The sequence below is a fragment of the Oryctolagus cuniculus genome, chromosome 1 (assembly GCF_964237555.1).
Source record: "Oryctolagus cuniculus chromosome 1, mOryCun1.1, whole genome shotgun sequence".
Taxonomy (NCBI): domain Eukaryota; kingdom Metazoa; phylum Chordata; class Mammalia; order Lagomorpha; family Leporidae; genus Oryctolagus; species Oryctolagus cuniculus.
The window spans coordinates 83,339,390-83,365,397 of record NC_091432.1 but is presented as its reverse complement, the minus strand read 5'-3'; the positions used below and the strand labels follow the sequence as shown (position 1 = coordinate 83,365,397).

The following is a 26,008-nucleotide window of genomic DNA, read 5'->3' as shown; positions in this document are numbered from 1 at the left end:
ACTTAGCTTCATTAATCATTCTAATTCTTATGTGCTAGACACAGTGCTGAACATGGGGACTGGTACAAGGTTGCTCTGGTCATGATCCTTGCTCTCATTATGTGTCACTTTAGTTGTGTTATATGTTATATTTTCAGCAAATTCCTGTAATTGTGAAGGACACTGTTTAATACCCTAGAGAAAGGGGCATATGATGAGATATTTTGAAATTTATGGAAAGTGAGAAATTACTTCATGCTGACATGGAAAAATTTATAAAAGATGTGCAATTGTGTTAAATACTGAAGGATTGGAGGGAAATCAGATGGTTGAGCAGAATGACTTGGTCATCTCAAAAGACATATAAGGGAAGTGATTTAGAGGGCGGAAATGCACAAAACCAACCCAAGGGATAATGAGAGTGCTGGGTTAGAGCTTTTCTGTGAGAACTCTGGTGCAAAGTAAGAATTTGGAGGCCAAATTTTATAAGCCCTGTAATGCTATGTCACAGTATCTGAACATCATGCTAAGAGACCAGGGGATGTTTAGTTGATAAATGCAAAAGGAAGACAGTGTTATTGGTAACTAATGATGGGGGCATGGACTCTGCCTTGAAACTGATAACAGCAACTACTGCAATGGCCAAGGGAAAGATTGGGAACCCATGGATCTGGGCTTTAGATTCAAGTCATCCATTTCTTAAACCTGAGTTTCAGGTTTGAATGGTAATAGTTATCCTCCAGTAAAGACTGCTAAGAACTTATTCTACTAGGCACTGTCTTAGGCACTAGGGTGTAGAGGTAAGCAAAAGTGACAAAACCCATACTCTGAGCTCTAATTCCTCATGCATACAGGAGAATTGGGAGAATTATATGAGGTAATGCATGTCCAGTGCCTGGCACATGGCCTATGCTCATTAGATGGTGACTAGAATCTTCACTATAATAATAATAATAATCAGGTAATGAAATAGAAAACGTGCATCTACATACTTTGCTGGAACCATTCATTTTTGTAGAACAAGCATGGGTTTACATTTCAGAATATAGCTTCCATCCCACTGATCTTTGGCAAGGAATCCTCTATCATTTTGTTCTAATTTGCTTGGGCTTCAGTAACTTGAAATTTTCAGTGCCTGTGTGGGCTTAGCATGCTTGTCATAGACCAGTGAGTTAGATGCTAGTGATCCAGGAGCAGTCTCCCCTTTCCCAGATGCAAGGATCACAAGAGGCATCTCTGCCACAGATAACCCCTCAGCCAGAACCAAAAAGCCTTTCCTATCCTCAGCCAGTCCCCCCTGGTTTTCATCTGATAAGACATTAGGAACTTGAGTTATCCCCTAAACAGCTTGGTGCTCAGCTCAACTGTGATAAAGCAAAATGTACCCTTGAAGGATTTGTTCACAGTCTGAGTACCTAAAATTCTTATCACCAGATGGTTGACCAAAAGAACAAACGGTTTGATTTCTTTAATACTCTCTAAAGCAATGCCAGGCAAAGCACTGAAGCACATTTTATTTTTATTATACATTAGCAACTCTATAATCTGACTTAGAGTCTGCCACCAGTTAGTTATTCAACAGTATTTATTGACTATCCATTATATGCAGATTGCTTGCTAGATGTCAGGGTTGAAAGTCTGGAACTAGCATCCATTCTCTTCAGTGTTGGGCCTCAAAGGAAATATCACTAGAGAGGAAGACAGACAATAATTGTAGCCCTGGCTGTGACATGTGATTCTAAACAATGTATTTAAACTCACCATGAAATCAGAATAATATAAGAACAGCTAAAATTTGTTGTTACTATATTCTTGACAATGTAGCAACTGCTTTACATGCATGATGATTTTATCTTATTCTCATAGCAACCCAACAAAGTTCATTTTGTCATATTATTATTATTATTCATTTTTAGTCATAAGTGAGGTTTGGAATTCCATCTTTACCCTACCAATAGTGGGAAAACCAAATTTGAAACTACCTCTATCCTAATCCAGAGACTGGAGCCTTAGCCTCCATTTCCCAGGGTTGTTATGAACACACACACACACACACACACACACTTACAGCCTGCATCAAATGTAGAGTGTTCTTTCTTCTACAGTAAAATTTTTGAAATAATCGGTGATATCTGGTTCTTATTTGTTTTAGTCATGCTAAGCATGATAAAATCATGCAGTATTTGTTGGATAAAACATGTGAATACTTGTGCTACCTTATTATCGGACATACTGCCATATCTGATTAGTTTATATGTCTACTGATATTCCCAAAACATTGCTATTTAAAGAATGAGAGTTTTATATTATTTATATATTGAAATAAAGCTCCCCTAGCTCTAAATTTTGCTCTAAATTGTTTCACAATTTTGAGTAGGCACACACATACACACACATACACAGCCATACTTATATATGACTAAATAGTCATTATTAGGAATCTGTAGTCTATTCAGTTGAGAATCTACCTGCTATTCTGTCAAGCAGAGTGAAGTAGGAGGAGAACACAAAAATACCATGAGAGTATCAGACAAACAATGCTCCTTTGTGGGAAATAAATAAAGTCATCCCAGAGCACTTATTTTTAGGTTGATTTTGAAGGAAAATAAAGTGGATACCTGTGACTGTCCTACTAGGATATGATACCAACTCAGCCCCTTGGATTTCTTCTCTTTTATTTCTGTTTATCTCCTAATGTTGCAAGACTAACAATAAAATATTTCTTTTAAACAACATGTACTTTCTTTTGTTTCAGTTTTAGAATATGGAGGTGTAGACCTAGGGTAAACAAGACATTGAATTGGACATCTCTTTTGCCCCACATCAGGCACACCTGCCCTATTTCTGGATGTCACTGGGCACCAGCTCTTCCTACTTCAAGCAGACCCAGATGGACAGTCCCTTGCTTCAGGTCACTGGTCAAGGACTGCTCATGGTGTCTGTGCACGTGGCACTCAAAAGGGCAGAGAATTAGCACCACGTGAGTGAATTTATGTTCAACAGGAGATGGGTACATACGGATAAAATCCCTTCCATCCATCTTCCTCTGTGTGATCTTGTGATTCTGATTTTACAGCTTATTGGACAGTCCTGTGGCTTTCCTGTATTTTTTCTCCTTCCTTCCCTGTGTCTTTCCCTTTGTTCTCCATTTTTACAAAAAATTTGTATGTATGTATTTTATCTGAAAAAGATAGCAAAAGAGAGACAGAGATAGAGAAATGGAGAGACATCTTTCATCAACTGGTTCACTCACCAAATGGCCACAACAGCCCAGGACTGGGCAAAGCCAAAACCAGGAGACAGGAGCTTGAAAGCTCAAAAGCTTTGGTCCCTGCCACCCACATGGGGGCTCTAGATCGAATTCCTGGCTTCAGGCTGGCCAACCCTGGCTTTCATGGGCATTTGGAGAGTTAACCAGTGGATGGGAGATATCTCTCTGTGCCTTTCAAATAAAAGCAAACATACATACATCCAAACACACTTGAAAAAATGAAATGTGTGAGTATGTATTGATCTATTTGCTGTAGTACCCTGAAGCCATAAAAATTGCATTCCTAAAGAATATCTAATGAAATTATCTGGGTTAATGCCTACAATACTAAGGGTAAATAAAAAGTAGGATATCTATTTTCTGTGATCTCACTTTGTGTATTATATACATTATATTTACCCATATATAAGAGCAATAGTCAAGAAAAACAGTAAATGTCAACTATAGTTATCTCTGGGTGAAGATGTTATAGGTGGTTGTACTTTGTGCCTTTCCACAATTTCCTACAGAAAATTATCAATTGTCTATGATAATGCTCTACTCTTAAAATTGGAGGTGGGCAATGACAAGGTACTCCAGTGTCCCACATTGGAAGACCTTGCTTTAGTACCTGGTTCCAGCTCTGGATCTTGACTCCAGCTTTTTGCTAAGCAGATCCTCATGTAATTAGGTCCCTGCCACTCAGGAGGAATACCTAGTTTGAATTCCTGTCTCTTGGTTTCAGCTTAAGCCAGTCCTGATTGTTGCAGACATCTGGGGAGTGAACTAGTGAATGGGAGCTGCCTCTCTGTCTTCCTCTCTCTCTCATTTCTCTCTCTCTCTCTCTCTATCTGCATCTCAAATAAATAAACAAACTTAAGCATAAATAAAATTAGAGACAAATGTCCTAGCTATTAAGAATGAACCTAAAGAGTCATTTATTCCTCCTTTTAATTTTTACTTCCATAATAGCAAATGTATGCATCTGCCTGATGGAACACAATGGCAGTCAGAGCCTTGCATTTATACAGGTGTAGGATTTGTGATATAATTCAATTACCACTAGAAGCTCAGGGATGGCTTCACACTTAGATGTGTGGGAGATGCTATGTCAGTGAGGCTGAGTGTAGATTCTCTAGAGGGAGGATGAGATGGATGACAGTAATGATAGGGATGGGTAGAGCACTGAGTGCGTGCTTGCAGTATTAAGGTGTTGGCAGAGCATAGAGAGAAACATGGTCTCCAGCTTCAGAATTTGTTCACATTCCTATAAGGAATCCTGACAGCCCTTGATATTACCATCCATTCGTGATGATTGATAAGGAGAAATGAATACAGAAACATCTTTGATATACCCTAGCATTGCAGTTCCTTTACATATGGGTAAATTATGTGACTGTCCCTGCCAGGCAGTAAGATTTGCCAACCCAAATATTTGTTACAGATACCTGAAATTCTGTTATTACTTTGTTGTGTTAGATTAAACAATACCTACCACCAAGTTAGGCAGAAGCTCTCAATGTGTTTCTGGGAAGATACTATATTATACCATCATCAGTCCTTATCATTTAACCTTAATATCAGCTTTTCCCTTCTTAGACAACAAATTAAGGGCAAGTAGAAAAGAGGAGAAGTACTGAAAGAAGAGTTTTGACATTAAATCATAACATACCATATATTTGATATTAACATTAGGGTTATATATAAAGGTTGTGTGTGTGTTATGTTAGGATATAGATAAGTATATTATCTATCTTAGAGCTATCAGTACAAATCCATATGAAGATTACTCCCAAATCTTTACCTTTCACTGTATTTGCTTCCCATGACTTGTGATTTTACAGTTGTTCCCTTTAAATCTTGAGCTTAACCTTGACCAACTATGTGTGAGCAAACGTAATATCCCTTGTTATTTCCATTTGCTCTCTTGCTTCTTTGCCATTGTCATGAGAAGAACACGCCCTGGATTTGTCTGTGATGAGGAGGGTGGAAGACACAGCAGAACCTATCCTGATAAGCCCAGATTGCATCAGTTGGCCCTCAATTGACCCTTAGATGCATGAACAGTAATAAATGATTGTTGCTTTAAACCACCAAGTGTGGAATGATGAATTAAAGAGCATTTCCTGGTACAATGCGCTTTCTGTTTCCACAAACTAAATCTGTTGTATTATAACTCAAATAACTTTGAAGTCCTTGTGAGTAGAAACCATTTGTTTCTCCTGCAAAATGTCTGGTTTGAGATATGTGATAATATTTTTTGAATGAATGGTTCTTCACAGTAGTTCTCAAACTACCCTTTCAGCTTTAACTCAATATTACGTGTTGAACTGTGACTGCCCTCTCCCTGGACAAGATCTGTTGAAATGCTAGGCTCCAGTACCTCAGAGTGTAAACATATTTGGAAATAGGATCTTCAAAATGAGGTTATTAGGGTGGGTTCTGATCTAATGTGAATGACTTGGTTTCCTCCTTAATAAGGAAAGGGATGGGTGTTTGTCAGTGGCTAAGGCCCTGATTGGGATGACCGCATCTCACATTGGAATGCCCGAGTTCAGATCCTACCTCTGACTCCTGACTCCAGCTTCTTCCTAATGCAGTTAAGACACAGGTTAAGGTGTGGGCATCATGGAGTTTGGCATCCCTGCATCCTGTATATTCCACTTGCTTACTCTGTGACCTTGGGCAAGTCTGTTAACTTCTCTGAGACTTCCTTTTCTCGCTGATAAAAATGGAGATAGGATTTCTGCTTTGTAAGACTGTGTTAAGGATCAAATGATACACACTACCTGAAAATAGTAATATCAGAAGATATTACTAAATGCCAGCTTCTAGACTTTAAACCCAATAAATTAGTAATTCAATGTAGAATGGAAATATTACCTTTTTTGAAACCCAAATGATTAGAATATTCTGATCTTCATGTCAAATTGATTTATTGTGTAGAAATGACTGTAAAATATGTGAAAATGATTAAGGAAGTGAAAAAATTGGTACAAACTTACACCTCCAAAGAATTTATGTCGAATCTAACACTTTAGATGGTTATATAGTGAGATGAAAAGCCTGCAGAAATCAGGGTTAAAATGAACGTGGACAGATCCTTAAGCAATAAAAGGGATTTTTTATTATAATGAAGTAAGTACAATAACTCCTAGTTAAATTTTATCAGGATTCATAGCCTTTGAACTGTTTGATACAAATCACAGTATGGTATTTGGATTCAGGAAAGAATGTAAATAATCTATTTATAAATGACAAAAATTTTGTGGGCTCCTATTATAACTGCCACCTCCTATTAGGAAATGCATCTTTCTGAGAATATTCACATCAACCTTCCTTTTGTCTTTAGAACTGTTTTGATTTTGATTATTTTCATTTGATCAGAAATAAATTCTCATTCCTGAAAATTGTGGTTCATGAAACCACATTCAAACTGAGCAGAATTATTTCCATAGCATCTGGCCCCTTAATGAGTGCATTTATTTTTATGTATTACAAAAGATCATTTTTTCAGCCAAATATATATTGTGCAATAAGTTGACGGGTATGGTGGGGTTTGATATGACTCTACTTAGAGTCTTAGAGCAGCCACCATTCAAAATGGCCACCCCAAAGTCATCTGTTATATGCAAATTCTTCTCAGGTTCAAAGAGGGAGTAGAGACAAAACTTTGCCTTATGGTGAATACAAATATATTTAAAATATATTTCTCCTTGGATATTTAAGTTTTATCATGTGTAACAAAGGGAATGGGAGTTTTAGTGCCTTTCCTAACCAAGTTCTACTATTAAATTGTTTAAATTACATATGAGAAAAATAAAGTTAAGGAAAAGCAATATAATAACCAAGTTGTGAAGCATGTGCAATAAACACCTCAATCAGAAGGACTCATAAAATAATATTTTGAATCTTTTACTGGTAATATCAATATGAAATCACTTAAAAATTAATATACACAGAGCTGCCCTTTTCTCCTCCAGTAGGTTGAAAGTGTTTCACCGACACCCTTAACCAACTGTTAATACATGCTATGGGGTTATGAAAAGCAGAAAATTTCTACCTCAGGATTTGTGTTTGGAGAGACCAGATCAAAGAGAGGTTAAGCACATTGCCTGATTCTGAAACTCCATATTGCAAGTTTAGGATTGCATGTTTGTGAATTCTTTCACACAAAGCATCTCATTTTATTTTAGCTTAGAGATCTGGCATACGCCACCCAATACAGAATTCCTCCATCCCAAGGCCCAGTGACTTCCTTCCTAAGTCTGGCGTTCACAACATCCTTCCAATTATGAAGTACCTGACTTCTCACCCAAAATCTACCCTTAGGCAAAAGCCACTCAGACTAGGGGGAATGGCAGTTGTGAGATCTTTTTTCCTCCCACACACTCCTGTCTAACCATGAGACATTTCTCAAGGTACTAACTCAGATGGCACAAAACTAACTGAAAAATACAAAACCCAAAGGCAAGAGTCAGACCTGACTACTTTAAGCCTTGTGGCAATCCTGTATGGAGAGAGAACAGGACGAAAGGGAAGGAAAAGATGGAGAAAGGGAGAGAGAATTCGAAACATTTCTATCAAGATAAATCTGCAGTTCCCCAAATCCAACGCACATTTGAAAACAAATGAACTAGGGAAGGAAGTTCAAAAAGTTCACAAAGAAAGAATGAGCTGAACACAGAGTAAATAGATTGAAGAATGTGAGTGAAGACGATATAATGAGTATGCTTGTTTTTTTAAGAAATAAATTATTAAATATCACCATTAAAAAGAAAATCAGAAAGCGTTTTTAAACAAGGTAGAAATAAACCAAAATAATTAGATATTTAAAAATAATATTCTATATAATTTTTTTTACTTTTTTCCTATATAATTCTTTATGGTAAAATATTAACAACATTCTTTTTAAAATATGACATAGAAAAAGATTCCACTATCACGAATGCTCTTGAACATTATGTTGGAGATCGTAGCCAGTATAATAAGATTCAAAAAATTATTGGAATTAAAAGCTTGTTTTAAAATTTAAAGACAGTATTTAAAAGCTGGAAAGCCATGAAGCAAAAAAAAAAAAAAATGCAGCAAATCTACATAAGTCTAAAACTGAGAATATTATATAAAGATCTGTTAGAGGAAAGATATTTACAGGTCAATAAAAAGATATATGAAAATATATAGAGAACTCTTCCAAATCAATGAAAATTCTCACAAATCAACTTCTTAAAAACCTTAGTAGAAACACAGTAAAAAGACATGAACAGGCAAATAAAGCTGCAAAGAATATGTATATGAATGGATGTCAGCTTCAGTCGTAATGAAGGAAATGCAAAACATACAAATGTATGGATTTCAAATTTCTTCCACCAAAATAAGCTTATCTGTTCATTCTATTTTCCCCAGACCCTTACATGATTTCACACCCATCATATTAGCAAAAATTCAAGTGACATATTAAATGTGAGTAAGGATAGATATATAGATCACTGGAGTTATTTTGTAAATTTAAATTTATGTATTTATTTTTATTTATCTGAAACAGAACAACAGAGGCAACAGAGGGAGAGAGGTAGAAAGAGAGGGAAGGAAGGAGTGGGAGGAGAGAGAGAGAGAGAGAGAGAGAGAGAGAGAGAGAGAGATTGAACTTCCATACACTGGTTTACTCTCCAAATGTCCATAACAGTTGGGGCTGGACCCTGCTGAAGCTAAGAGTCAAGAACTCCAAAGAGTTCTGCCGTGTGGGTGGTAGGAACCCAAGTATTTGAGCCATTCTCTGCTGCCTCCCATGGTGCACATTCACGTTGCCTCCCAAGCTGGATCATAAGTAGAGGCAGGACTCAATCCCAGGCACTCAGATAGGGGATACAGGCATCTTAAGTAGAGGCTTAACCTATCACATCAGAACAGGTCCCCCTAGATCACTGAGATTCTTATACAGTACTAGTGTGAATATTGTAATTATAAAGTGTGTACCTTTGAAAAAAATCCTATGCATATTCACTAGCAGACTTTTGCAACATTATTTGCAACAGCATATTGAACCAAAGAGATAAACTGTGATACGTTTATTATGAAGCAATATACAGTAGTGAGAATGAATAAACAAAAGTTATGAAAGATACATGTCATAAGTCATTATGTCAAGTGAAAAATCATGAAATAGAAGAATATATACAGCATATCATTTATATACATTTTAAAAATGTTCTAAACCTAATAACTGTGGGGATGCATGAAAATGTAGTGAAACTACAAAGAAAAATAAGGAACTTCCACACAAAATCCACATTATTGGTTTATTCTTGTGGGAAAAGGCGTTAAAGTTGGGAAAAATTATACTAGGTAAAAGTTTTTGAACAGACTATCAATATATGACTGCTGATAAAGTATATGTTACTTACATAGTAGCATTCTTTTGTATATGTGATATTCATAATAACAAATGAATACAAGAAAACAGATAAATGATAGATTGAGGATAGATTGGAAGGCACCAGAATATGCCTAATAGCAATTTTAGACAAAGGGACTAAGAGAATGGAGGGAAACAAGTCTGTTGTGTAAACTCTGAGCTACCAGCTCAAGTTGTATAACGTGCATGGATTCAGGGGGAGAACGGAGCCCTGGAGTGATACTTTCCAGGCCATACCTGGGGAAATGATGAGGAGAAATTTTCTATAACAGAAAAATGACCAAGGCCCTCAGACCAGAAGCGAACTTTGAATGATGACAAAGATGAATACAAACAAAAATACACACCTACCTACAACTTTAAGGATGAAAATAATATACTAAAAACTATCAAAGACAGAAGACAGAGTATCTACCAGGAACAGTAACAAAACTGAAGTAGAAGCTTTTTGTCGGCTAAACTATTTATTGGAAGTCTGATGGAACAATAACTTAAAGTTATGCAGAAAAGTAACTGCCTATATGATTTATATACCCCAGATAGACTATCATTTAAAAATAAAGGCAAAAAGATATATGTACAGATATAGAATGACTATGAGTTATCACCTTCAGAGTCTCATAAAAAAATCACTACAGAAAACAGAAAAGCGAAGTTAGAAGAAAGGAAGGATGAGTAAGAAACAGAGGAAAGGAAAATGAGCAGACACAGATAAAATGTAGGGAAATTTGTAATTTTGGTGAAATTAATTTTGTTTTGTCTTTCACAATAAGAGAAAAACTCTAGGTAACAATATAATAAGGAAAATCAGCTGTGGCAATTTCAAAGGCCTTCAGTGAATACGTAAAATATAAAACATACCAAGTTCCTTGGGTTGTTTAGGAAAGAATGAAAATATTAAATAAGACATTCTCAGATGTGTTTATAAATATCTTAGAATTTTCTATATTCTCTTCAGTTCCCCACAGTAAGGAATAAACATCTAACCTAAGACTTCCAAATTATCAGGGAGATTTAAAAAGAGGTACAGTAAAAAATGCACCACTTCACAAAGAAGGCAGGTTGGGAAGACAACCATCACCCAGGAAAAACATGGTTGTTGAAAATTACAAAAATCAGAGCTGGCGCTGGCACCGCGGCTCACTAGGCTAATCCTCCGCCTTGCGGCGCCAGCACACCGGGTTCTAGTCCCAGTCAGGGCGCCGGATTCTGTCCTGGTTGCCCCTCTTCCAGGCCACCTCTCAGCTGTGGCCAGGGAGTGCAGTGGAGGATGGCCCAAGTGCTTGGACCCTGCACCCCATGGGAGACCAGGAGAAGCACCTGGCTCCTGCAATCGGATCAGCGCGGTGCGCCGGCCTTAGCGCGCAAGCCGTGGCGGCCATTGGAGGGTGAACCAACGGCAAAAGGAAGACCTTTCTCTCTGTCTCTCTCTCACTGTCCACTGTCAAAAAAAAAAAATTACAAAAATCAGAAAATGATAGCAGTAAGTTCAATTTTGTTTAGGATGATGACAAACAGCTGCCTTTGCAAATGATAACTTTAACATAACATATTCTAACTGAATTCTTGATCTCCACCACACCTCAGTGCGCTCACCCAAAACCTTCCTGGAAGACGTTCCTCAGTTTATTTACAGCAACTCTGTACTTCCTGTTGCCCAGGCTGAACTTCGACATTTTGTTTGACTCCTTCTAGTATTTTATATTATATTCCAATCCATCAGCAAATACTGTAGGCTCCATCTTGAAAATGTTTCCAATATTTGATATGTCTCCCCTTCTTCATTGCTACCAACTTGGGTCAAATGATTATTTCTTGTGAGGATAATTTCAATTGTCTTGATCAGTGGCCAGTTCCATCTTGCCCATACCTCACTCAACACTGCACCTTATACTCTATTTCCACCTACCACCTCAGCCTGTTAATCTTTCACCCAACATCTTGCATAGGAGCCTTTTTTTTTTTTTTTTTTTTTTTGATAAGCAGAGTGGACAGTGAGAGAGAGACAGAGAGAAAGGTCTTCCTTTTGCCATTGGTTCACCCTCCAATGGCCGCCGCGGCCAGCGCACCGCGCTGATCCGATGGCAGGAGCCAGGAGCCAGGTGCTTTTCCTGGTCTCCCATGGGGTGTAGGGCCCAAGCACCTGGGCCATCCTCCACTGCACTCCCTGGCCACAGCAGAGAGCTGGCCTGGAAGAGGGGCAACCGGGACAGAATCCGGCGCCCCAACCGGGACTAGAACCCGGTGTGCCGGCGCCGCTAGGTGGAGGATTAGCCTAGTGAGCCCCAGCGCCGGCAGGAGCCTTTCAAAACATAAATTTGATCATGTGCTTTTGTGCTTTAAGCCCTCCAGTGGCTGCCATATCATGTGGAGTAGAATCTGAAGTCCTAAGAATGGCCTAAATGACACTATCTGGCCTTAGTGGTTGCCTTGTCTTAACCTCCTACTGCCCTCTACCTTCTCATTGTATTAGTTTCCTATTGCTTCTATAACAAGTCACCACAAACTTAGTGGAATAAATGATACAAATTCATCATTTACTGTTCTAGAGGTCAGAAATCGCAGTGAACTAACATCATTGTGTAGGCAAGGCTGCCTTTCTACTGGATACTATAGGGTAGAATCTTTTCTTTGTATTTGCAGCTTCTAGTGGCTTCCAATGTTTCTTGTCTCATGTCTTCCCCTTAGCAACTGCATCACTCTGTCATATGCTTTTGTGTTTGTATCTCCTTGACTCACGCCTTCTACTTTCTCTCACAAAGATCACTGTGATTGGTTACTTTGGGCTCACCAGCTAATCCAGGATAATTCCCCCTTCTGAAGATACTTAACAATCATGTCTGCAAAATCCCTTTGGCTACATAAGATAACATTCACTGTGTCTTGGGATTATGATGTGCTAAGCCATTAGTCTGCTTACCTCACTCACCGTGCTGCATCTATACATCCATCCATGAATTTTTTCACTCATTCAACTAATACTTTGAAGTATTCTAAGCACTAAGGGTACAGCAATTAATAAAATTGATGAATAACCCTGTTTTTCTGAAATCTAGTTGGGGAGAGATAGAATACATTTAATACATAAGTAAATTGAATTCTATGATGTGTTAGAAGGTGATAAATGCTGCACAGGGTGAAATGCAGGAAAAATGAGATTGAGAGTATTGTGGTATGATTGTGGCTGGATTTACCCATTGCTGCTATTTTTCATATTATGTACCTGTGTTCATAGAGCATATATATTATTAAGGAAGAATAAAATTGTTGAGAAGACTATGGGATCAGATAGTCTAATACTTGGGTTCAAATCCTAGCTCTACCACTAACTATGTGATATTAGAAAATTGAACTCCTTTATGACTCATTTTTTCTCTATGAATCAGAGATAATAGAGATATGTGCCTTCTACTTTTCCTGAGAGGATTAAGTGATAAGGGTAAAATAGCTTAAAATTTTGTCTATTTATTATTATTTAAAAAGAAAATCTTCCAGATTGAATTAAAAAGAACAATAAGGAGAACACAGTCCTTGCCCTCTAGGAATTTGTCTAGAGCACTGCTCTTCAAATGTTGGGTGCAGGTGCTACGGATCATCACACAAAATGATAAATCTCACTTACCTTTCTTACTCATTTTTCTTTCATCCAAAAAGGGAAATACATGAGGCCATCACAATTGTTGCTGCATGGGCCTCCATGGACCCACAGGCTGTCTCTTGGAGAGCAGAGGGGGTGGAAGTTGACTTTGGAATAGCAGCAGTTCTACAACCCGCAAGGGAGAAGGAAGTTTCTTTTATTTACTTATTTACTGTCCTTTATTGTGTGTGCCATGTCATACGGGTGTCTGTTAAGTGGATTTATGGACATCTATGTCTCACAAAATGGAGAAACAGCTTGGAAAAATCCTTTCAAGTAAAGAATGGATAGAAGATAATACTAATAATACTAGTAAAAATGGCAAGCCAGATATATTGTCAGCCACATTATGAAGACCAATGCCATTCTAATCAGATCTATTGATGACTCACCTAAAAATATAACATCGAATTATCTATTTAAAATGCTGAATTATCACCACTCTGTTAATAATAGGCATCCCCCCAAGTAGACAATTTGCCCTAAACTATTGACAAGAATGGATATCTGAAGATATTATAGTTTTCTGATATTAACATCATTTCTATAAAACTCCATATACATTTTTTTGAAATTTTCTGTATTTTTATACTATACATTATATATCAGAAAATAGTGCTGCAAATTTTACATAAATACATAAATATGTATTCTATGTACTCAAATGTGGTTCCCTGATAGGATGATAGGATGCAAATATTGAATAAATGTGGAGACCATGCCAAAAAAATAGAGCTTGCAGGGCATTCTGATGAGGCATTTGACAAAGTGAGTGTAGAAGATGGGCATTTACCTGAGGGGGCAGCAACCTATATTAGAGGACATCAGGGTTGAGGCTGAAGTGGGGGTGATACTTAGCCGCTCACGGCTGGCATGGGAGGGCATTCCAGGCAGAAGGAACAAGGTCAACAAGGACAAGGCAGACTCTAAGACGTGCAGGTTGTTTAGAGGGAGGGTGTGGTGACTGAGAAAGTGAATTATATCCAAGCCCACAGTGCAGATAAGTAGTTGAATAGAGATGGGTTTTTTTGTTTGTTTTTATTTACTTATTTATTTGAAAGGCAGAGTTGCAGAGAAGGTGGGAGAGGCAGAGAGGGAGGGCTTCCATCCGCTGGTTTACTCCCCTAATAGCCCCAATGGCTGGAGCTGGGCCGATCTGAAGCCAGGATCCTGGAGCTTTTTTTGGGTCTCCCACGCGGGTGCAGGGGCCCAAGTACTTGGGCCATCTTCTACTGCTTTCCCAGGCTGTAGCAGAGAGCTGGATTGGAAGTGGAGCATCTGGGACTCAAACTGGCACCCATATAGCATACCGACACTGCAAGGAGCAGCTTTACCTGCTATGCTACAGAGCAGGCCCCTGAACAGAGGTTTTAACTCAGGCCCTCTGAGTCCAAATTTCTAGTATATCCCTTAGGAAGAAATAATATTAAAAATGCAGGCTTTGGAACTGGAAAACAGGTATGAGTGTAAATGTTGTCAGTTGCTCTGTGACCTTAAGTAAGAAGCATCTCTTTAATATTTATGGAGTCCTCATCTGCAAATGGAGATACTGTCCGAAAGGATCACTTAATGGGTCACCCAAGATGATTTACTCTATTTACCACAGTGAATGACCTGTGACAAATGCTGTTATTGCTCGCAGGAGTTCAGGGTTTTCTAGGAAAGTTTAGACCAAGGAGCAGCACTGGTCCAGAGCCACCATGGTCAGCATGCCTGTTGTATTAAGAGCTAGGAGGGGGCTGGCGCAGTGGCGCACTAGGTTAATCCTCTGCCTGTGGTGCCCGCATCCCATATGGGTGCTGGTTCTAGTCCCAGCTGCTCCTCTTCCAGTCTAGCTCTCTACTGTGGCCTGGGAAAGCAGCAGAAGATGGTCCAAGCACTTAGGCCCCTGCACCCACATGGGAGACCAGGAAGAAGCTCCTGGCTCCTGGCTTTGGATGGGCCCAGCTCCAGCCGTTGTGGCCATTTGGGGAGTGAACCAATGGAAGGAAGATCTTTCTCTCTGTCTCTCTCTCACTGTACTTTTACCAAATAAATAAATAAATATTTTAAAAAAAAGAGCTAGGAGGAATTTGTCTTGCTCTTGCTTGTCCTACACTGCACCTCTATTGGTAACAGAAATAAGGCCTCAATACTGTATGGTAACAGATCAGGAAAATGAGAAATGGGGAGAGGACAGTGAGTTATGTTGGAAAGGGACAAAATACCAAAGAGAGTAGGAGGGAGCCCAAAGAAAAGTGCTTTTAAAAGGAACACTGAACAGAGAAAAAAGAATGATCCTTCCTTTTGGATGGAAAAATACGGTTTAAATCCCTTACCTCACTGCCACACTCTACAGTCAAGGCTTGCCTGGAGCTGCAGCCCGGAACAGGGCAAAGCTCTCCACTGGTTGATTTCAGTCCTGTGTCTTCAGAAATGCCCTGCAAAGATAGGAAGCACAGTAAGCAGGGTTTCAGACAAAGTAATGTCACGAATAATTTGCATCATGAAGAGAAGAAAGATGAACAAAAGATGGGAGGTTTAGGGGTGGGTATATGTGCGTGTGTGTGTACAAACGAAATTATTTTTACACTTTGAAGAACTCATTGGAAGAGAATCCAATCATTCTTATGTCAGGATACATTAAATCAATAGAATGACATCAGCAATCAGAATAGAAGTGGAATTCATCTCAGCTTCCTGGAAAACCCCAGGCAGCTTATAACTCAATCAGAGCACCGGCTGCAGTTTCCAGTGACTGTTTTTTTTTTTTTTTTTTCCCTTTTCTTTATTTGCATGACTCTTTTGACCATTGAACTGGCAACTTCCAGAGGGCACAGTCTGCAGCTTTCTCGTATTCTTTTTTTTAATTTTTTTTACTCCAAGGCACAGAAGGAGCTCATCATGCACGACACCAAAATAACTGTCAATCTGAATTTGACCCACTGTTTGAAAGACACAGGGAATTCCTACTAGCATGGATTGGCTTTAAACCTTTGTAAGCAACATTCAGGCTCTGCTCCCTGTCCATGCATAGCTGGTGAAGCAGCCTGGCAATCAGAGGCCACGTGTGACAACTCTCATCACGGCCACTAAGTGGGTGCATTTCAAGGTAGTAGTGTGTCTCCACTAAGCAGAAACAAGGGCAGACGTGGCTTTTTTTCCAGCTGCTATTATCTGAATATTTATAAACTCTGCCTCCAAACCTCACCACCACTTTTTAGGAGGTGATTAGATCATGAGAATTGAGCTCTTATGAATGAGCTTGGTAGCCTCATACAAATAAATTTCTGTTATTTACAAAGTGCCCCGGCTATGATATTTTATAATAGCAGTCTAGTCATATACCAATTCAGCCCTCACCACAGGAACACTCATCCTCTTCATTGGGGGAAAGAAGGTTGTTTCAGATACTGGATGATTTTCAGTTCCACAGAGGTTATTTATCACCATGGTGTGTGACACAGAGTCGTCCAGCTCTGCCATTTAAGGGTGATGTAGCATTGGCCAAATAACTTAACTTTCCTGAGTGTTGAATTTTGCATCAACAAATGGAATACAATGCCTATCTCAAAACAATGTTGCAAAGATCAAATAACTTTGAAGTATCAGGCACTATGCCTGGCATGTGTCCTGTATACAACAAATGCAAAATATTGCTTTATTTAATTAGAATACACTAAATTCTCTGGTGAGGACTTCTCCATGTGGTGACTAAACTGATTCTAGGCTTTAAGTGCTAAGAGAGTGGCTTCTCTCCTATCATCCAAATTAACCTCCAAAGAACAGTGATCAGCATTATATTGATCACATGCTCACCATTGGGTCATGCAGTATCCAGAATGACAAGGTACTTTGACCAGCCTATGTCATTTAACCACTCCCATGACAGGAAGGGCAAATGGATTAAAAACAAGAAAAACACAAAAAGACGCCCATTATTTGGGTTTGATATGAGATGAGTGAGTTTCTCAATGGAAGCTTTGGATGAAATATGTAACTTTCAATGACAACTTTGACTTAATCTTTCAGACTCTTCTTAATTCCATAACTGAAAGATAATGGCCACTTACAAAAATATACCAAGTAGAAAAAATGTTCTATATTTACTACTAAGAACAATACGTAAAGAAATAAAATGAAATGATCAGAAATAACATTCCATGCAAAACAATGAGACAAAATCCTGAGAAGCAATCACAATCATCATTGGAATTTATAAATTTTAATTGAACCAAGACCTAGGAGATCTACTACCTAGATGCCTCTCCTGGACTAGATATCTACCCCTGCTTTCCATGAGGCAGCCAAGGAATCATGAAGAAGACTGGCTAAAGCAACAAGAAAGTAGTTAGAAAAGCAAACACCACTAAAGGAGATGGAATGACAGACTTAAGATATAATGAATGTACCCTGGAAATACATCACCAGATAGGCACTGAGTGGAAGTCAAATTTTTATAGTCAACATGAATAATAGTACAATAGCAACATATTTATAATGTGAATTTTGTGACTGTTCTGAGCACTTTATGCATCACTTAATTCTTACAGGAGTCCTGTTAGGTAGGGATGAGATATTGATCTCAACTTGACACCAATTGAAGGTAACAAAAAATAATGAGATTTAAACAAGGCCACTTATTAAAATAAATACTTGTTTTTTCCTGCAAATTGCAACCCTCTTTTACCTGTCACACTGTCAATTTATATCCTTATCTAACACAGCAATTATCTTTAAATATTATCATCAACATATAAAATTTTACATGAGAAATCAAGTGTTGTTACAATAGAAGAAACCTCCCAGGTTATCAGGGTCAGTCTTAGGACCTCATATCATCAAGTGGCATTTCTGGGAATTTTGCTTGTCACTTTCAGCCTTATAGAATAAATATCTTTGCATCTTTGTTGTTATAGAGTGCAAAGCATTTGCTTTATAAGGTTTGCCAAGTTAGGAAATAAAGCACTTTCTATAACTAACACTCTGATTAGAATATATTTCTTACTTTTCCAAGTTAATGATGGAAATGACACTTAGGAGAATTAATGAAGAGTTGTCCAGAGAGAGATGTTAGGTATTTCATAGCATTGGATTTGATAAAGGATGTCTGTTAACCACCAAAGAAACAATATATTTAAGTATAGTTTAGCTTTACCTCTAGTGTCCCTATAATGTAGAGTGTTCTTTTTTCAATTTATCACTCTTTTAAGAGATCAAGCTGACAAGCCACTGTATTGCTTATTCCTCAAGGCTACCTGGTGAGCCAGGTTGCTATTTCACTCTTTTGAGAAAAAAGCAGAATAAATGAAGCCAAACTCTTTAACCCATGCTAGTCACAAGTTGAGAGCTAGATTTCAAATCTTTTGAACTTGTGTATTATTAATGCATTGGACAAAATTACTTTTCTTTAAATCATGTACTTATTATGTTTTATATATTTTCAAGATAATAAAAGATATTTAAGGTAAAGGTAAAACTTATTTATAAACTATACTTCATGATATACATTACTACCTCGTCCTTGTCTACATGCATATATATTTTACAAATATGTAACACAGATGTGCCTGGTAGTACCAGGATTCAGGGTTTACTCTCATTTTTAATTTACAAATACAAGTAGTTAGAGGCCTCATTCTACTCTTGCATGAAGAGCATATTAATGTCTCACTAATGTTTCACTATTCCATTCTTCACCAAGTAGCCTACACATGGTGATGCGCTGATTCAACAATGGGATCTCCAGGAAACAACGTGTATGTACTAATACATCAATAATTCTATATAATTTATATATTATTGTACTAACAGGATATGTAACACATGATTTACAATAATTATAAAATGTACATGCTTTTCATGGTAAAATCTGTATAGCACTCAATTTTTATAAGATCATTGATTTGCTGATCTTGAGTGCCTATGGACAACGTATGATTGCAATTGACAAGTATGGATCCTACATAAATACTGGTCGATATTTACACTGAAGAGTATAGCAAAAGTTAAACAAAAGAAACACATCAGATATTTACTCACTCATCAGTGACAACAACTTGTTTGCCAACTTGAATATTAGTTTTTGAACACTAAAAGGATATTTTTGTAGTATGTCGTGCTATCCATAATGTATTAGACATAGACATATAATATTTTAAAGTTTAATAGGAATCAACATCTTCTGCATTATTTTTCTAAGTCTAGAAAATCAATAAAACAATAAATAAAGTCCTGTTTTACTGTAGTTGCTACAAAATACGATCATCAGTGTGGGCATTTTGTGCAGTGGTGAAGTCGCTAGTTGGGGTGCCCACATCCCATATCAGAGTCCCTGATCTGAGTCATAGCTACTCTACTTCTGATCCATCTTCCTGCCAGTGCACCATCTGGGAGGCAGAAGGATTTGGGTCCCTGCCACGCATGTGGGAGAATTAGATTGAATCTCAGTCTCCAAGTTTCAGCCTTACCCAGCCCTGGTTCACCCTCTCTCTCTCTCACTAGGCTAATGAAAGCAAATAAATTAAAAATTAAAAATATAACCATCATGGCTTAACCAAACATAGAATTAAGAAGAGATATTTTGCTATTATATAGTATTTCTATTATAAAGACATAAGAAACCTAAATAACTTCAACAATAAATACGATAGTAAAATACAGCATTATGTTTAAGGAATGGTGAGTTTTGGGATTTTTTTCTTTATTTTGAACAAAATTTATTTAAATGTTATAATTATATAATTTAATTTTAATAATGCCTGAATTTAGCAATTATCTAGTAAAATCCTTAAAAATTTCCTAATGGAGCCATCATAACCTGGCTTCAGCATACCAGTTCCTAGGCCTTGCCTCTACAAAGTGTTCAAGTCCCAGCTTCTTTGAAAGATCATTTCCACCTCTGCTACCCATTGTGAGGAAGGAAAAGGGCAGGCTCCAGAGAGTTTTTCCAAAAAGGAAACAAAATCTAGAGATATAACTCTACTTACATTGAAGACAATTTCACTAACCTGCAGAATGGTTAAACTCCACACATCTTCCCATTTCAGAGAATGATTTTTGTTCTAGCCATATGGACAAAATGGATATCAAAACAACCCTTGAGACTCAGAGATCATCTACTCTTAGGACAAACTGATTTCCACTTCAGAAGGCAGGATCTGCTTATAAATTTTAAAATAGATCTCCTTTATATGGACAAAATCAGATTGAATATGTATGTAAACAAGCCTACTCCACATTCTAATGGACTGAATCATGTTGTAAATGTTTATGTACAACATGTACATATTCTAAATGTTATATGAATCATTGTGTTATATGCATTATATTCCGTATAATTATGTATTTTATATAATATTACCTTTTTTCTCATACAATATATTATAAATATTTCTCTATTATGTCAGTTGTTTTAATTTTACTGGCTGCATGTGACAAATATTTCCTACTCATTATAGTAATTTTTGCTAGAGTTAATTAATTTTTTTTTGACAGGCAGAGTGGACAGTGAGAGAGAGACAGAGAGAAAGGTCTTCCTTTGCCGTTGGTTCACCCCCCAATGGCCGCTGTGTCCGGTGCGCTGCGACCAGCTCACCGCACTGATCCGAAGCCAGGAGCCAGGTGCTTCTCCTGGTATCCCATGAGGGTGCAGGGCCCAAGGACTTGGGCCATCCTCAACTGCACTCCTGGGCCACAGCAGAGAGCTGGCCTGGAAGAGGGGCAACCGGGACAGAATCTGGCGCCCAGACTGGGACTAGAACCCGGTGCGCCGGCGCCGCAAGGTGGAGGATTAGCCTAGTGAGCCGTGGCGCGCCCGCCTTCTTGCATTAATTTAACAAAAATGTATGGAGAATTTTCCTGCCAGGTGTTTTGCTGCAGGGAATGATAAGTGATGAATAAAATGATCATTGTCTGCCTTCATGTAATTTACAGTCTGCTAGGAGAGACAAATTTAACACCAAGAACTCAAATACTTACAAATTGGGATACAAGCTGAGAGGAAAGTTCAGCAAAGGCTTGGAATAGTTTTTAGAGGGAAGATCATATAGGATGTTTTAGGTCATTATAAAATTAAATTTTGTCTAGCATGTAGGAGGAAGTCTATGAAGGTTTTTAACAGAGGTATGATAGAATGCATTTTCAAAAGCCTTTTGTAGCTGTTTCTTGGATGCTGGATTGCACTAGGAGCCAGAACAAACCTAGAAGGAGTCACTTTGGAGGCTGGGGAGATGCTGGTGGTTGGGACAGGGTGGTAGAGAGCGGAGATATCTGTTGTTGTTAAAGTTGGCGGGATACTGATGTGATTTGATGGAGGGGTTTGAGGACTCAGGAGGAAGGAACTGGAATGGATTTGAACACCTGTCAGAGGCATTACCCCTGTGAGTTGTATTTATTGATCTTCATTGTTCAAATAAGAGTAGAGGAGGAGCTGGCTTTGGGGATTGGTGGGTGCTTGGCAGTGATGAGTAATAGGTTAAGAATGCTTTTATTTAATCATATTTGGTATTTGGTATTTTCACGTGTGGTGCTGTGAGGTTGATCTCACTACTTATATTCTTTCCAGATGACTAACATAAAAGGTAAATTTAAAGCCTCAGAAAGCAAATTAAAGCATATATGACAGGCAACAAGATAGCCAAGAAACAAAAGAGCTCTGGGAACTATAACATAGAAGCAAGAATAGCATTCAAAGGGACTTCTGTCAAATCACACTGAATCATCAGAGACATATCGTGTCAGGAAATTCTACAAGGACACCGTAGGAATTGTAGGAAATGCCTGATATTTGATTTTTTCCTGCTTATTAAAAATGGCTTTTCCTTAAACCAGAAAAAAAGGCTAGGAGTTAAATTGGGGAAAATCCAGTTACATGGTTCAACTTATATTGAAATCATATCTTAGAAGATCTACCTTATGAAGTCTCTGAAGATACTTTTAGTTTCTTTTCTACAAATGAATATTTTACAATGTGATGACATAAACATGAGTGGTCTTTAAAAAGTTCATGAACATGTGTATTACTTATTTTTTAATTACTTTTTATAAACATTTTTAAAGTACCCTCACATAAGTAGAAATGATTTAGTTACTCAAATGATTGCTGTTTTTTACCTGACCTACAGCACAGGCTCCAGAATCTTGGCTTTTGATAGCCATTTGGGTCTTATGAATTCAAATCGTCCATTTAACAATATCCCAAAATGTCTTTACAGGAGGACTTTCAATCCTTATACATCATTATACAAGGATTTTATAACTTACACATATAAAACCATGACTTTGGAAAAGCTGTTCAGCCTCTCCCAGCCTTGTTTTCTTTTTGTGAATTTTAAGACAATAATATTTAATTCATAATGTTGCTTAAGGTTCAAAAAAGATCCTATTTATTAAATGCTTGACATTGTGGTTGAATACAATAAATTCTAACTGGTAACTATTGTTACTTTATTTAGTATTGTAAGTTTTATTATTTTTTTCAATTTTCCCCAATAGGGGCAATCCTTAGTACCAGTGCCTTACAATATTTTTATCTTTTTGACACTTTATTCCCTAGTGTCTGCTTATTTTACATCATATTGGAATCATCTCCCACTCAAATTACTGGCAGAATATTATTTATTGAGTCTAAGAGTTATAGTATGTTTAAAAAGGACCATTCCTGAATTAGTTTTGGATGAGACCCCAAATCAGCAGGTGCAAATGTCCTTCTGTGAGTAAATGTGTTGAATTTGCAAAGAGGTTTTAAACTCCAGTTTTTAAACACTCGCCTTTAAAAGAATTTATAGGTGGCAATTAGAGAATATATTTGGAATATTGTGGCATTTTCACTCATTTCACTCCCCACTCCATCCACATTCATCCCACATTGGGTGAGAAGAGCCTCAAAGCCACCACCAGTAGAACCTGTCCTGTGCTTCTGAAGCTCTAGGTCAACCTAGACAGACCTACGTTTAGGAGACTGTGGTTATTCATGTCCATAAAGAGTGAAGAGAGATGGAGTGTGAGAAATCTGAATCCAAGATTGTTTGAGGGAATGACAGCTACCAGAGTAGGAGGTATAGACCAATCAAGAACCCAAATGTGCCAGACCTGTTTTTAAATGGTTGTTTCCAAAAAGGAAGGGTGATGAGCCCCTAAAAGGAGAGGCTATTGGAAATAGATTCAGGTGGGGGAATTGAAGGCACCAGGCAGATGAGGCATTGATTTGGTTACAGGGACTCAGGTGAAAGATGCCAGTAATGATGCTGTCCGTGAAAACCCCAGATCCAAAGAGACTTAGTTTTACACTTGCTCCAAATCCAGCAGAAACCAAACGTAGATTAACATTGTCAGTTAAGCCTGCTATTAGTATTGTAGTTTACATCAGTGCACTGCCCCTATGTCTTCTCTATGCCTTTTCTCTTCCTTGGCTTCTACTCTGGAGGAACCTACATAGCCCAGGGAGTGGAGAGGGGAGGAAAGAAGTAGCTCACAGAAGCTTTAATTTTGACTAACTTTATCATACTGAAATGGGATATTCATTAATAAAGCAAGAACATTTTTGGACTGATGGTAACTAGTTTATATTTTTCTGTGTATGCATGCGTGTGTGCACATATTATATTAAGAGTGGGTGAACAAGCTTTGGAGACTGAGATTTCAACTCACTTCAAGGGAAGAACAGATCATATGATTTGTCAGAGGACAGAGGTGCCAGCACTGCCCTATGAGCCTTGTTTATTTGTTCTATGACTTACCTTTATGCCCATCACTCTAGTAGGCACCTGAATAATATTTGCTACCTGTTTTGAGCACTAACTACATGCCACACACTTGGTGTTCCATATGCCTCCAACGCGATGTTTCCATCCTAGTCCACTCGTCATATTCATTATTATTTTTTTTTTTTGACAGGCAGAGTGGACAGTGAGAGAGAGAGAGACAGAGAGAAAGGTCTTCCTTTGCCGTTGGTTCACCCTCCAATGGCCGCTGTGGCCGGAGTGCTGCGGCCAGTGCATCGTGCTGATCCGAAGGCAGGAGCCAGGTGCTTATCCTGGTCTCCCATGGGGTGCAGGGCCCAAGCACATCCTCCACTGCACTCCCTGGCCACAGCAGAGAGCTGGCCTGGAAGAGGGGCAACCGGGACAGAATCCGGCACCCCGACCGGGTCTAGAACCCGGTGTGCCGGCGCAGCAAGGTGGAGGATTAGCCTATTGAGCCACGGCGCCGGCCCATATTCATTATTATGATCTGCCCTCCTAAAACCGCTTCCTTTGTTTTCTGTACTCAATCTTCCAAACATCTCCAGTCATATCCTCACTATATTTTTTTTTCTGATTTAAGTAATTCCTTTACTTAATTGTCTGTCTTTTCTATTAAACAGTTACATGTGTGAGGGCAAATCCAAAAGGAGAGGTGACTGACAGAATTGACACCAAGGTATTTTTCATAATTTCACAATTAATTGTCATCTGAGCTACTTTGCAAGTAAGGAATTTGGGATTCAGAGATAATAATATGACTGATTGCTCTCAATGCATGAGGGGTGATATTAGAATACAAACCTTGGATTGGGAGGAATTACATGATCTACTGTTATCAGACAAAAACAACTTGATTGGTTTCTAAATATCTGTTGTCAATGAAAGAACTCAAGATTTCAAATAGCAAAGTGTAATAATAAAGGATTCTACTCACAGATTGCATCATGTTAGTTTAAATTGTACTACAAAATCCCAGTAGGGTCTTTAAAATATTTAAAGTTTATTTCAAATGAAGTGTAAATTCAATAATTTATTAGTTCTTTATTACCTCTTTAGTAAAGATTTAAGTGTTATGTGCATTTTAAATTAATAATTATATAATCATTTCTCATTCTAATTCAAGCATCTAACAAATCACCCATGATTCTTTTGTGAGCCAATGTTAATATCAAATTGAAAGTAAATTCAGAATTAAAATACAGTTTGTACATATTACTACTGCAGGCCTTTCCTTCTAAATACTTATGGTCATGGTTCAAACATTATGCAGCATCCACTCCTAAAGTGAAAACTGTTTACACTTGATTCAATTTAGAAAACATTTTTCTTAGGGCCATTTGTATTCAAGCTACTGTGCTGGTTGCCTTTGTAGACAAGATATTAAGGAATTTGTATTCCTGAAGTTTAGTTTGGTGACAACAACAAAAAAATAAAGTGTTGCCGAAGGAGAAAGAAAAGAGTTCAGAGTACAAAGGGAAGAACGAGGTTGGATGGGGAGGGGAGGGAGTTAGAAAAAAATAGAACAAACCTCCCCAGAGCTAAGCTGAGAGAAGCCTTTTGATTGGAAGAACCCATTCAGTACCGAGCAAGACAGATGAAATAGGCCATAAAGCGTACATTGGCTCCCTTCTCTTTGTCCCTCTGCCTTCACTCCCTGTTGCTCACCACTTCCTAACGTGCGTAGAGGACAACATCTGGTCTTCATCCTCTGAGTCCTCGGGTGGGTTTGTCCACAGGACACTGTGCTTAGTGATGGGAGGGAGGCAGAAGGGCAGGTGGGGGGTGTCGATTTCCTTTCTCCTTTATGGCATCTCCTCAGGCTGACCGTGCTCTTCAAACACAGGTGACTGTTCTTCCTGAAGTGGTCTTCTGTGGGTGGCTCCCTCTTTCCAGGTTCTAGTGAGTCCATGCTTCCACGTCCCTTTAGGCTTAGAATTGGGAGCAGCTCTGCAATTACGAATCCCACGTGATGGCATTCTCATCACTCTGGGTGGTTCTGCTAC

At 38.2% G+C, this 26,008-nt stretch overlaps 1 long non-coding RNA gene across 1 annotated transcript in view; it reads right to left on the bottom strand.

Annotated features, from left to right (window-relative positions):
• Nucleotides 1–1,244: 1,244 nt before the first annotated feature.
• The window catches only part of LOC103349739 (uncharacterized), a 57,121-nt gene continuing 32,357 nt past the window's right edge, over nt 1,245–26,008 (bottom strand). Inside the window, exons 2-4 of the long non-coding RNA XR_007921084.2 lie at nt 15,600–15,701; nt 13,267–13,407; nt 1,245–1,667 (exon numbers count right to left, since the gene is read on the bottom strand). This is a non-coding gene — a long non-coding RNA (uncharacterized lncRNA). The remainder of the gene's footprint in view (nt 1,668–13,266; nt 13,408–15,599; nt 15,702–26,008) is intronic.